This window comes from Mixophyes fleayi, chromosome 6, assembly GCF_038048845.1.
Source record: "Mixophyes fleayi isolate aMixFle1 chromosome 6, aMixFle1.hap1, whole genome shotgun sequence".
Lineage (NCBI taxonomy): Eukaryota > Metazoa > Chordata > Amphibia > Anura > Limnodynastidae > Mixophyes > Mixophyes fleayi.
In genome coordinates, this window is record NC_134407.1 from 52,836,488 (window position 1) to 52,848,689 (window position 12,202).

Below are 12,202 nucleotides of genomic sequence, written 5' to 3' on the forward strand. Positions count from 1 at the left end.
CTCAACTATTGCTTAAAGTTAAGAAATTCTTTATTGACTTTATTAAAGTACAGAAATTCCTGTTCTGGTTGTTGCTGTTGTCCACTTTGAGGACTATAGCGACAACAGAGAACTCATATATTTTCTTTCCATATATAATGAAATACTGTATGGATATTTAATCCATTCGAAATCAAGGCTAGATTACTTTCTAGTCCTCACGGTCACTCCCTTAGGGCCCGTTAGCATGTGCCTTGACCGGATTTGGGCCTCATAAATTTATCCTTTACTGTCATTAATGTGGAGAAAGGGTCAAGAAACAGTTATCAATCTTCCACAAGGGCATTTGCTGCTGTTATTTCCTATGCATTAATGTGCTGATATCTGTGAAATCTACAGAAAATTTGCACCGTCATATACTGCTGCAGGTATACATCTAATATGGCCCTGCACCAGTACTGTTTTACATGAAGTAAAAGCACAGGTGTGCATCATTCACAAACACCTATGAGTGTAGTGTGGTTTGAGGTAAGTGTGAGGGTGATCGCTGTCTGTAATATTTAAATAGTTGTCAATACACTAACTGCCTATTTATTTTTATTTTTATTTCTCAGACCATTAGTACCATAGATGGAGCCAGCCATACGTCCAGCTTGGTATGTTTTTCTCCTTTTGGCTGTAAAAATTGTTTTCATTTGCAAGTGAGCGATACTCAAAATGGGCAATATCCTTTGAGAGGTACAACATATATGCCAAAAGAGTGCTTCATCCCTGCTAAACCTACTTGATTCATTACACTCACCATTGTTCAAATGAATAAATGTTCACTGTTGGATGAGTAAAAATCAAGCAAGTCCTGTGCAATATTCACCTTACTCCACATTTGAACATGGTAATAAAAGAGAAATAGAGCATTCTTGACAAAGAAGTAACAGAGCCCTCCTCTCAATCTTACAATCTGTAGGAAAATAGGAGTTTGAGATGCACTATAGTGTACCCCTCTATGCCTATTGTTCCATTTGCTCCTTGCGTTTATCGTTACCCCCTCCCTTTAGACTATAAGTTCTCAAAAACACTACTAACTTATGCTCCATGTCTGTACTCTGTTAAAGGTAAATAAGTTATTGTACAACTTGATTGCTATGGTTTCAAAGCACAAAAACTATGTATTAAGATGCAAGGGGATCATACCCACAAAACAAACAGATTTTACAAGATTAATCAGATGCAGGAAAAAGGGAAAAATGAACAGACCAAAATATCACCAAGACTAGCATGCGTGGTTGTTTGGTGTTCATGAACTGCCCATTTCCTGTTCCACAAAGTGGCTTTATATTATTCTGCATGCACATGTTACATTATTATCACCATCACAGATTCAGTGCATTACGGTTTCCTCAGTCTGAATATTCTGTTATCATCCGTGGACATTCAATCAGTTCAATACTCGTAAGCCCATTATTATAAAAGCTGATATATGCATCAGGCGATATGGATGTACTTTTACAGATAAAAGAGGATTCTTGTTGATATATTCAGAACTTCTTCCCAAGAAATCATCTTCGATTTTTTGTTAGCTTGCAGCTAATCAATTTGCTGAATTTATTTTTAAGATGCTTTGAAGTGTTTTATGTACTATACCCCATTCATACTGCACCAAAATTCTGGGCTTTTCCCGGGTCGAGCTCAAACGACCCGGGTCTTGGTGCAGTATGAATGGTACAAGTCAAAAATCCCGGGTCTAAAAACCCGGGTCTTCAACCCGGGATTTATCGAGGGGTAATTCCCGGGTCGGACCCGGGTTGCCTGCACTATGAATGGAAAAACCCGGGTTTTTCAACCCGGGTTGCACAGAAAACAAGATGATTGGCTGTCTGCCTGTCAGTGAATCATGAAGAACTGTGGGGCAATGGTGAGGGGTATGTTTTATAGTACAGATCTGTGTGCAGCATATCTCACAGTGATTCTACTGTGCTGTGTACATACATTTTTTGGAACTGAAGGTGACCTCTCAGTTTTCTTTATTCTTTATTAAAAGGGGAAAGAGTAAAATGTAATAATTGGGTTTGAATTGTGATAAAATTAAGAACATCAACCAGAATAGAGCTACAAGTACACTAAATTTGGAATATAAGTAGTATATAAAGGTCATCAACAATTAAAGGTCATTTAGCCAGTCCCTGCAGCTGTATAATGCTCATTCTTCAGCCACAGAGGGGTCACAAAGAAGAAAGCTCAATGTACATGTCAAGTTGCTGCCTCGTTTTATTACCATAGAGTAAAATTAAATTCTAAGCACCAATAGTTATTATCCCTGTACCTTTAAATCACAATATCTTGGTACACACCTTCTTACCATACCTTTTTGTAAATATTGTGCAGGAATCCGAATGATAAGTTCAGTCGCTGAGTGATGAAGAAAGGTACTTAGATCCCAAATACTATACACATTATTATATAGATTGCGTGAATCATCACATCCCCAGATTATGAGACATATAAATGCTGTGTTCCAGCATTAACCAGTCACCTTTCAATGACATCACCATTTTTCAGCCAATGAAAACTGCTCTGGTGATGACTCCCACAAATTGCCAGGGCACAGACTTGTGCAGTATGAATGGGGTCAACCCAGGAAATTCCCGGGTCCGAGGTGCAGTATGAATGGTGTTTCTGAGCTGGGACGCTCCGAGACCCTACAAAAACCCGGCTTCAAAAACCCGGGATATTGCAGGGGCGGCAGTATGAAAGTGGTATTATTAATTTTATTTTTACACATATGATCTCCTTGTAACATCGTGTTTTTTCTATTTAACCAATTACAGCGCTGTATTGTTTTGGTGTTTTTCTTTTTTGTTTGCTCATGCAAAGTGGGATATACACATTTCCCTTACATCTGTGTTATTGGTTTAAATATTTTGGTGTATTTTTTAATGTGTACAGTATTTTATTCATTTGTATAGTACTATATCAATATCAACAGTTGAAGTGGAAGTGATTATCCCATCCTATCAGAGACTTTTTTCATCTACTGATCAGACTTACTATGCGCCAATTATTTCTATTTGTTTGTTTATTTTTAACAAAAGTTTGTTACTATTGTAACCTGAATTAAAGAGACAAAACTTTTGCAAAGTAATAAGAAATGTGAAAATTTCTACACATGTGTCCCTAGGCAGCAACGATCTTAAATGCAACCCTACGCAGCGGTAATAACTATACAATAGGATATCGGACTATACCACAATTTACCTTTGTCCCAAGTTCCTTCCAGCACCTTCTCAACTAGAGATGCTCACTGACCCCCGTGTTTTGGTTTTGGTTTTGGATCTGGATTACCGTCGTGTTTTGGTTTTGCCAAACCGCTCTTGTGTGTTTTGGTTTTGCTTTTGCTTTTGTTTGGTTTTGTTTTGCAATTTTGTTTAAAAATCAATGTTTTTGGGCATAAAATAACCTAATTTAGTGCTCCACCTGTTTCTTGGATAAGTAAGGTAATTCTAAAGCTAATAAATTAGGAAGAAAACAGTTTAATCCCTGGTAGGCCATTGTTAATGCTGTACACAAACCTGGTTTTCTTCCTCTTCATCTTAGCCTATTGGCAATGCAGCCATCTTCTTTGGGTGTATATTACACTCTCCACTTGTAGTTGAATAGAAAAAAAGCAGCCTGCATAGACTGTAGAATTAGAAAGTAAAAATAAATGGACCAAGGTAGTTTGGTGGCTATCTATGCCCCCCCCCCCCGCCCTCCACTTGTAGTTGAATGGAAAAAAAGCAGCCTGCATAGACTGTAGAATTAGAAAGTAAAAATAAATGGACCAAGGTAGTTTGGTGGCTATCTATGCCCCCCCACTCTCCACTTGTAGTTAAATAGAAAAAAAGCAGCCTGCATAGACTGTAGAATTAGAAAGTAAAAATAAATGGACCAAGGTAGTTTGGTGGCTATCTATGCCCCCCCCCCCCGCCCTCCACTTGTAGTTGAATGGAAAAAAAGCAGCCTGCATAGACTGTAGAATTAGAAAGTAAAAATAAACGGACAAAGGCAGTTTGGTATCTGTCTGCATCAGATCCCCTCTCCACTAGGAGTAAAATAGAAAACTATTCAGCCATTATATAATCTAGAATATAAATAGAAATTGAGAAAGGCAATTTGGTATCTGTCTGCATTATAATCATCAACATCATCATTAGCGCCCTCGTCGCCTACACAAATCTCCCCCTCTTCTAATTCCAAAATGGCATCCTCAATTTGTGTATCACCGGCTACACTCGTGCTGTTCAGGCACACATCAGCAGAACTGCTGAATGGGTCCCTCTTTACGGGTACACTAACAGAATGCTCACGATTAGACATCCCACTGTTGGATGGACTCTTCACAGGAATTGGTGTCATTTCTGATTCAGAGCAAACATTATCCTCTAATGCCTTACTGTTATCTTGCAGCTCGGCTTTGACGCGTAACAGTAGTTGTGCACCACTTGTAGGCTCGGTAACATTTTTTGATCTGGCACTAATAGACAAAGGTGAAGGGCTCATTCTCTCTTTGCCACTGCGTGTGTAGAATGGCATGTTGGCAAAAAAATTTTTATCGGCACTTAACTTTTCCTCAGTTACACCTCTTTTTCGCTTCAACATGGTAATTTTTTTTGGATTTTTTGTTTTTTTGACTGATTTCAAAAGACTGTGTAGTTTGACATCGCCTTTCCCAGATGACGTACTGGGAACACTACCATCAGGACTGGTGACAGAACCTGGTTGCTGATTCTGCTCATATGCGGACTGCTTTGAATCCATTATGAGCCCAAAGCACTTGTAGTGCTACAAATTGTTTTAGATACTGCTGACAAATATGACTTTTGACAGCCAGAAAAATTAATGCAAAAGAATGGGGGACACCCCAAAAGCACTTGGGAGTGCTAAATATTATTTTTTTGAGACTGCTAATGTTGGTTTTAGGAGTTTTTTTTTATTATAAATGAAGAATAAATGTAAATTTGAGTGACCTATAGCCGTTCAACTATGGCTTAAAATAAAGAAGTTCTTTATTTACTTCATTAAAATACAGACATTAGTGTTCTGGGTTTTGCTGCTGTCCACTGTGAGGACTATAGCGACAGCAGATGATTCATATATTTTATTTACATATTTAATGAAATACTGTATGTATATTTTTGTGATTCGGGTTCAGTACTAGATTACTTTCTACTCAACACAGTCACTCCATCAGGTCCTGGTAGAAAGTATCCTGGCACTGTATGACTTTTAGTTGACCTGGCAGGATCTGGGCCTCATAAATTTAAAGGGTCAGGAAACAGTTATCAAACTTCCAAAAGGGCATTTGCTGCTTTTATTTCCTATGCATTAATTTACTGAAAGTGGTGGATGTCTGTGGAATCTACAGAAAATTATCACAGTTAAATACTGCTGCAGGTAAACATCTAGGGGTAAATGTATCAAAGTGCGAGTTTGCCAGCGTGTTTAAATCACGGCAAATTACCCGCGAGTTTTGAAAAAAAAAATGCAAATATATCAAGCTGCGATTTTGAGACTCATGTTCAAAATCGCTGGTCATCTCTGGCGATTTTGAGCGATGTAAACACTCACGAGTTTAGCAAACTCTCCTGTGTTTGGCAAACTCGCCTGTGTTGTAACAGTGAGTTGTCAACACATCACTGTTACACTGGCCCTGGTAAAAAGTAAAAGAATAGATAAAAGTTTTACTGTATTACAGCTTACGCAAGTAGCGTTGCGCATGCGCAATGAGCTACGTTACTTGGGTAAGCTCTAGGTACAGTATGAGGTGATTCCCCTAGTAGCGTGGGAAAATGCCATAATACTGTACTTTGAACTTACGCAAACAACGTAAGCTCAGTGCAATACGGACCTCCTACTAGGTAGGAGGTGTTTGCGGCGTCTCAAGACTTTTTTTTATTTTTCTTCAAGCAAGCACACAGATTCGGGATCTTACAAATATGGGCCCCTTCTGGGCGAAGTGTTCCTGCTTTTCAACAATCGTTGAAGTATAAAGTGGCTGAGACTGGGGCAAGCCGTCAAGATGGAGGTATAAATATTAAGGGACTGGGGCAAGCCAGGACGTTGGTAAGAAGAAAGAAGACATCATTGGTGAGTATTTTTTTTTTTTTATTAAATAGATGTGGTTAAAAAGAGGGTGGTTAGTGTCTATTGTGGGGTTTTTATTTTTAATAAATATATGTGGTGTTTATGAGGGAGTTGTTGTTTTGTAAACTTTTTTCTTTGTGGAACTACAGGGCCCAGCAAGCCAGTGATGTCAGGGCATGTTGGCACTTCTGGTTCTCCAAGTGCCAACATACCCTGGCTGCGGTGGGTATGCTGGTGCTTGTAGTTATACAAGCAACAGCATGGCCACAGTTTTTAGGGCAACCTGGCTGGCTGGGACTTGTAGTTCCACAAAAAAAATTGGTGTCAGTTTGTTTTTTTAATACTTTATCGCCGTATTACCCTACTATCCACTGCCCAGGGGTAGTAGGAAGAGCCCTAGTGCTATCAGCACTGGGCTGGTTCTTTCTAGGGGGGGGGCCCGCTCGTTTTTTTCGGCGGACCCCACTCCCTAGGGAATCCAGCCCAGCGCTGAACAGCCTAGGGTTGGTTAGTCATTTTGGCAGGGGGACCCCTGCCGCGCGTCCCCCTGCTATAGTGCCGCCAACCCTGGCTGGTTTGCCTAGTGCTGGTAAAGTGAAAATCGGGGGGACCCCACGCAAAATTTTTCCCCGATTTTCACGGGACCAGCACTAGTCATGCAGCACTAGGGTTAAGCATGAATAGTGGGGGGACCTCAAGCTTTTTTTTTTTTTCAACTTTTATCTGTTCTTTAACTTTTTAACACTGCCAGGGCAGTGTAACAGTGATGTGTTTGTACAACACGCTGCTATCAAGCAGCATGTTGTATCTAGCGTGTTTAGAAGCAAACTCTCCTGAGTTTGCTAACTCGCAGCTTCATACATTGTAGACTTGTATAGCTGCAGTGGCAAACAGTGGTGAGTTTGATCTCTGGCGATTTTGCACGTAGCGATTTTGACAGAAGCAGAACTCTGGCGATTTTGTATAAAAACTCAGCTTCATACATTGGCGAGTTTCAACTCTCCCGAGAAAATCGCTGGAGTTGCAAAATCGCACTTTGATACATTTACCCCCTACTGTGATCCTGCACCAGTACTATTTTGCATAAAGTAAAAGCACAGGTGTGCATCATTCACAAACACCTGTGGGTGTAGAGTGGTTTGAGTTAAGTGTGAGGGTGGTCACTGTTTGTTGTAATGTTTGGTGTAATGTTACTTTAAATAATTTTCAATATATTGACTCTCTATATTTCTTTCTTTTTATTTCTCAGACCACTAGTACCAATCATGGAGGCAGCAATACATCCAGCTTGGTATGTTTTTCTCCCGTTAGCTGTAAAAATTGTTTCCACTTTACATTTGCAAATGAACGATACCCAAAATGGGCAATATCCATTGATTGGTACAAAAAAATAAGCCAAAAGAGTCTCGTCCCTTCTAAAACCACACATTATCCGCGCCACTGATCAAAATCTATTATATACAATATATATCCTGATATATATTCCCATAGATTGTAAGCTTGCGAGCAGGGTTCTCTTACCTCTCTGTCTGTATGTATTACCCAGTATTGTCTTATCAATGTTTGTTCCCAATTGTAAAGCGCTACGGAATTTGCTGGCGCTATATAAATAAATGTTGATGATGATGATGATGATATATGACAGGTAGTTGGAGCAAACTATAAAGAACACGTTGTAGTCAGACAGATAAAAACAAATAGCAATCACAACAGAGAAATTTCAAACATACAGTTATACTATATTTTGCAAACTTTACAAATGTCCCAAGAGATACACATGAGATTTGTGACCAAAAATAGAGAGAGTTTATCCTCAAACTGCAGTATGTCTATGGACACACATACAAAAGAACACCAACAACACTCTCATCAGTCTTCACCCACAACAGATACAGCTTGAGATGAGTTAAAGATCAAGGAAGTCCTGTGACATATTCACCTCACTTCGCATTTGGACATGGTAATAAAACAGAAATAAAGCATTCCTCACATTCTTGCAATCTGTTGGAAAATAGGAGTTTGACGTGCACCATAGTGTACCCCTCTATGCCTATTGGTTCCCATTTGCCCCATTTGAATTCTCTACCCTATGTTTCATGTCAGTACTGCATGTCTCATGTCTGCCCACTCTCTGTCCTCTTCTCTGTCCCAGTTTCCTCTTATGCTGAACAGTTTTTCTATGCCATGCAATTTGTTCTATTAATTCCATCCATGATTTTAATATTCTGTTTATCTGTATCGATTGTTCTTATATGTATGTACATATGTCATTTGCAATTTTGTTGAATGTTCTAACCCCTTCTGTATGGCACTGCGGAAGCCTTGTTGTGCCTTACAAATAAAAGATAATAATAATAATAAAAATAATAATATGCCACATATATTACACATTGGAACAGTCAGATAGCAATCTGAAAAGTGTTTAGTGGGGCTATGTTATCCAGTCAAACACCAATGTTTGTTTTCGGACATTGGTTTCTTTTTTATTATTGAAGGAGAATAAATGTACATTTGAGTGACCTATTTAGCTTGGGTAGAATAGCCTAAGGAGGTTAAGAAGGTGGTTCTTAACATTGGAGGGCAGTTTGTTGATTAGTAATAGTATTTGTATTTTTAATTTATGTAATTTCAACAAATTCTGAAGCATTAGATCCTCTGTCCATCTCTTGAGCATAATTGGTTTAACACAACTGAAAATACTGTAAGTGCTGCATATGTTATAGTGAACAATTCCCAGCCCCTCAACTATTGATAAAAGTTAACAAGTTCTTTATTTACTTCATTAAAATACAGAAATTACTGTCCTGGGTTTTGCTTTTGTCCACTTTGAGGACTATAGCGACAACAGACAACTCATATATTTTCTTTACATCTTTAATGAAATACAGTATGTGAGTGGGGTTCAGTGATAGCTTACTTTCCAGTTAACACAATCACTCCCCTAGGGCCCAGTAGCAAATGCCCTGGCACTGTATGACCTTTAGGTGACCTGGAAGGATCTCAGCCTCATAAATTTAACTTCCTTTTACTGCCATCAATGTGGAGAAAGGGTCAGGAAACTGTAATCAAACTCCCAGAAGGGTATTTGCTGTGGTGTTTTCCTATGCATATTAATGTACAGATAATGGTGGATGTCTGTGGAAACTACAGAAAATTAGCAATTATCAGTTAAATACTGCTGCAGGTAGACATCTAGGGGGTAAATGTATCATGGTCCGTTTTTTTCAACTCGCCGGAAATCGGCGAGTTTACAGCTAAAATTTAAAGCGGCACTGGCTTGTAAAGGCAAACCTAATGTGATCCTGCACCAGTACTATTTGGTATGAGGAAAAAGAAGTGGTGTGCATCATTCATAAACCCCCATTGAGTGTAGTGTGGTGTGACGTATGCGCAAGGGTGATCGCTGTCTGTAATGTTTAAATAGTTGTCAATACACTGACTGTCTACTTTTTTTTTCTTTTTATTTCTCAGACCACTAGTACCATCCTTGGAGCCAACGATACATCCAACTTGGTAAGTTTTCTCCCTTTGGCTGTAAAAATTGTTTTCACTTTATATTTTTACATTTTACATAAATCTATTATATACAATATATATCCTGATGCATTTGACAGGTGGTTGGAGCAAACTATAAAGGACACGTTGTGTACTCAGACTGATTAAAGCAAATTGCAATCACAAGATATCAATTTCAAACATACAGTTATACCATATTTTGCAAACTTCACTGTTAGTAACCAGAAATAGAGACAGTTTATCCTCAAACTGCAGTATGTCTATGGACACACATACAAAAATAAATCAACACTTCCATCAATCTTCACACACAATAGATACAACTTGAGATGGGTTAAATTTCAACCAAGTCCTGTGAAATAATCACCCCAGTCCCCATTTGGACCTGGTAATAAAACACAAAGAGGTAACAGCGCCCGCCTCACAATCTTACAGTCAGTAGGAAAATACACCTACTAGCCACGACATTAAAACCACCGACAAGTGAAGTGAATAAAATTGGTTATCTTGTTACAATGACATCTGTCAAGGGGTTGGGTATATAAGGCACCAAGTGAACAGTCAGTTCTTTAAGCTGATGTGTTGGAAACAGGAAAAATGAGCAAGAATAATGATCTGAGCTACTTTGACAGGGGCCAAGTTGAGATGGCTGGATGACTGTGTCAGTGCATCTCCAAAACGGCAGGTCTTGTAGAGTGTTCCCGTATGCAGTGGATTTTACCTACCAAAAGTGGTCCAAGAAAGGACAACCGACAAACAGGCGACAAAGTTATGGGCTCATTGAGGCGTGAAGGCTAGCCTGTCTGGTTAAATCCCACAGAAAGGCTACTGGAATACAAATTGCTGAAAAAGTTAATTCTGGCTATGACAGAAAGGTGTCAGAACACACAGCTTGCTATGTATGGGGCTGCATAGATGCAAAACGGTCAGAGTGCCCAGGCTGACCCCTGTCCATCACCGAAAGCGCCTACAATGGGCACATGAGTGCCAGAACTGGACCAAGGAGGTTTGGTCTGATGAATCACATTTCGGTTTTAAATCATGTGGTAGGTCGAGTGCCTGTACTTCATTTACCTGGGAACATATGATACCAGGATGCACTATGGGAAGAAGGCAAGCCATCAGAGGCAGTGTGATGCTCTAGACAATGTTCTGCTGGGAAACCTTGGGTCCTGGCATTTATGTCGGTGTTACTTTGACACGTGCCACATACCTAAATATTGTTGCAAACCAGGTACAACCCTTCATGGCAACTGTATTCCATGATGGCAGAATAATGCACCCTGCCCCTGCAATAAGTGTTCAGGAATGGTTTGAGGAACATGACAAAATGTTCAAGGTGTTGACTTGGCCTTCAAATTCTCCACATCTGAATCCGATCAAGGAGCATCTGTAGGATGTGCTAGAAAATCAAGTCCTTGGCAATGAAGGCCCCACCTCGCAACTTACAGGACTTAAAGAATCTGCTTTTAATGTCTTGGTGCCAGATACAACATTGACACCTTCAGAGGTCTTGTGGAGTCCATCCCTTGACGGGTCAGAGGTGTTTTGGTGGCATGAGGGGGATCTACACAATATTGGACAGGTGGTTTTAAAGTTGTGCTTGATCATTGTAGGAGTTTGAGGTGCAAAACAGTGTACCCCTCTTTGATTATTGTTCCCATTTGCTCCTTTTGACTATCATTATTCGAATGTAAGTCCTGCATTTAATAATCTGTTAATCTCTACCCATCATTCTCATCAGTATGTACTATAATTTTGCTTTATGTTCTAACCCCTTCTGTATGGTGCTACAAAAGCCTTGTGATGCCTTATAATTTAAAGATAATAATAATAATAATAATAATAATAATAATAATAATAATACATGCCACATATTACACACTGGATCAGCCAGATAGCAATCTGTAAATGTTGCTTTTGGGACATAGGGTTTTTATTATGAAGGAGAATAAATGCAAATTTGAGTGACCTATTTAGTGTGGGGGTAATTAGGTATAATAGCCTAAGGAGGTTAAGAAGATGGGGCCTGATTCATTAAGGATCTTAAATGAAGAGGATTCTTATTTCAGTCTCCTGGACAAAACCATGTTACATTGCAAGGGGAGCAAATGAGTGTTCTGTTTTGCACATAAGTTAAATACTGCCTGTTTTTTCATGTAGCACACACATATCAACTTTAAATTTCAGTGTACAAATAAGCTATAAAGTATTTGTGTGTTACATGAAAAAACAGTCAGTATTTAACTTATGCGCAAAAGAGAACACTCATTTGCACCCCTTGCAATGTAACATGGTTTTGTCCAGGAGACTGAAATAAGAATCCTCTTCATTTAAGTTCCTTAATGAATCAGGCCCATGGTTCTTAACATTGAAGTACACAAGGCACAAACTAAACTGAATGTGTTACTTTTACTTTTGATTGTTACATTTTCTTTATGCCGTTTGTTGATTATTAAAGTTATTTGGTTTTTTTTTTCATTCTTAAAATGGTAACAAATCCTGAAGCATTAAAGCCTCTCTCTATCTCTAGAGCATAATTGAATAACACAAGTGAAAATACTGTATGTCCTGCTTATGTTATAGT

General features: G+C 39.0%; 1 long non-coding RNA gene across 1 annotated transcript; it reads left to right on the forward strand.

Moving 5' to 3' along the window:
* The first annotated feature begins 595 nt into the window (after positions 1-595).
* On the forward strand, positions 596-9,613 carry LOC142160260 (uncharacterized). The gene is made up of 3 exons (XR_012693118.1): positions 596-635; positions 7,349-7,390; positions 9,571-9,613. It is a non-coding gene; the product is annotated as an uncharacterized LOC142160260 (long non-coding RNA).
* The last annotated feature ends 2,589 nt before the right edge of the window (positions 9,614-12,202 follow it).